Below are 2,195 nucleotides of genomic sequence, written 5' to 3'. Positions count from 1 at the left end.
CATAGAAATCAATCAAAATTGGCGTTTCAGGTGGTAGGGCCAAGTAACTGCTGTCATTGATAGATTCAGATTTTGTGTCTTCTAAGATGTTTTCTCTGTAAATTTCTTTCTCATTCACACCAAAATGGTCCAACTTGACTTCCTTATATTGTTCTTTTCCCACCTTCACAGCAACAGCTGGGCAAATGGCCCCAAACCAGCTATCCAGAGAATGACCCCCTGCCTCTCTGGTACACCTGGTGAAGATATGAAGAGGAGTAACCTGAGAGATCTGAATCTGCTGAGGACTCAGCCCATGTTGCTCCAGTTGCTTTGGGATCAATTGCTTGCTGGCAATCTATCTTCTCTTGTGTATACCCTGGCACCTGAATGTCCTCATTCTGTCCAAGAGGACAGGTGGAGTAGTAGCAGTCGTATTGGCGATAGTTATTAAAATAACTTGGGAGAGGTTAAAGCCCACATTTAGAGAATGATTTGTGAAGCTATGGTTTTGTTCATGATCCAATACCTCAAGCAGAGCTGCTGCAGGATCACTTGGACACAATTTTTTCTAATTTGTCAACCTCATCTAATAGAAACACCAGATTGTTAACCTCAGTGGTCTTCAAGTCATTGATTGTATGACCAGGTATACTGCCAACATAGGTGTGCCTGTGTCCTCAAATGTCAGACTATTCACGTTCTCATCCAAATACAATCTTGTGGAAATTTCGATCTAGAGTCTTGGCCACAGACTTTCCCACATTGTTTTGCCAACTCTAGGAGGGTCAGCAAAGCAAAGAATGGGCCCTTCAGATTGGTTTTCAGCTGTTTGACAGCCTAATATTCCAAAATTCTGTCCTTCAATTTTTCAAGGCAAAATGCTTGTTATTCAGAAGAATTTAGGCTTCTTGAATGTCTGGATGGTCAGTTGTACTTTTGTTCCAGAAAGTTCCACCATAAATTCTAAATAATTTCTAATCTGAACATATTCTGGCATTGCTTGCAGCATCTTTTTAGTCTTTTTCTCTTTTTGACACAGACCTAATGGGCTTCTTCTGACATATTGGATGCTCACTTTTTTTCTAGCATGACAATATCATGATTATCTTCTTCCTCATGTTCGTCTTTTAAAGTACCTAGGATGCGGGCCAGCCCAGTGGTGTAGCAGTTAAGTGCCCACATTCTGCTTCAGCAGCACAGGGTTTGCAGGTTCGGATCCCGGGCATCGCTTGGCAAGCCGTGTTGTGGTAGGCATCCCACATATAAAGTGGAGGAAGATGGGCACGAAGGTTAGCTCAGGGCCAGTCTTCCTCAGCAAAAAGAGGACGATTGGCAGCAGATGTTAGCTCAGGACTAATCTTCCTCAAAAAAAATAAAATAAAATAAAGTACCTAGGATGTGTGAAATCATATTGAGGCATATTCATATAATGCATTTATTATCATCCTTCTCGCTTTTTCTGTTTTATTATTATTATTATATTTTTAGGAAGATTAGCCCTCATTAACATCTGCCACCAATCCTCCTCTTTTCGCTGAGGATGACTGGCCTTGTGCTAACATCCATGCCCATCTTCCTCTACTTTATATGTGGGACTCCTGCCACAGCATGGCTTGATGAGTGGTGCGTAGGTCTGCACCCAGGATCTGAACTGGTGAACCTGGGGCCACTGAAGGAGAACACGCAAACCTAACCACTGTGCCACCAGGCTGGCCCCAAGTTTTCTTAAAGCAATTTCAATTCTTGCTTTTGTTTCACCAGCAGTGGTATCATCATCTTGGACAGTTCCTCCAGAGTCACAGTATCTAGAATTTGGAGCATCTTTGTTGCTTGTTTGGATAAGTGATGTCAGAATGTCTAGTAAATCTTCCCTAGGAGAACTGTCTAAAAGACATCTCAATTTAGCAACTGCAGGGACATGTATATTCAACATTTCAATCAATAGTAGTTCATTTTTGTAGAACTCTTCTGATAATTCTCCTAGCTTCTCTTTAGTTTTACAGGTGTTGAAGAATTCCTCAAGGCAGCCCAACAGTTCCACTTTAACGACAGGATATGACTTATCTTTTAAATCCGTACCATCTGCAAACAGCACAGGCATGTGGTCAACAAAAGTGAGTGGGCATTGGGCTGGGTACTGCCCACAATCTGAACCATCAGTGCAGATGCCCCAATCCTGTGCAGTGGTGGCAGATCCTGAGTATTGCTGGCCA

At 42.3% G+C, this 2,195-nt stretch overlaps 1 pseudogene; it reads right to left on the bottom strand.

Moving 5' to 3' along the window:
- Window positions 1–7: 7 nt before the first annotated feature.
- Window positions 8–2,190, bottom strand: LOC124234001 (lon protease homolog 2, peroxisomal-like; annotated as a pseudogene).
- Between the last annotated feature and the right edge of the window lie 5 nt (window positions 2,191–2,195).

The sequence above is a fragment of the Equus quagga genome, unplaced genomic scaffold (genome assembly GCF_021613505.1).
Source record: "Equus quagga isolate Etosha38 unplaced genomic scaffold, UCLA_HA_Equagga_1.0 604_RagTag, whole genome shotgun sequence".
In the NCBI taxonomy this organism is placed as follows: Eukaryota; Metazoa; Chordata; class Mammalia; order Perissodactyla; family Equidae; genus Equus; species Equus quagga.
Note: the sequence above shows the minus strand (reverse complement) of the source record. Positions and strands in the feature narration are given on the sequence as shown.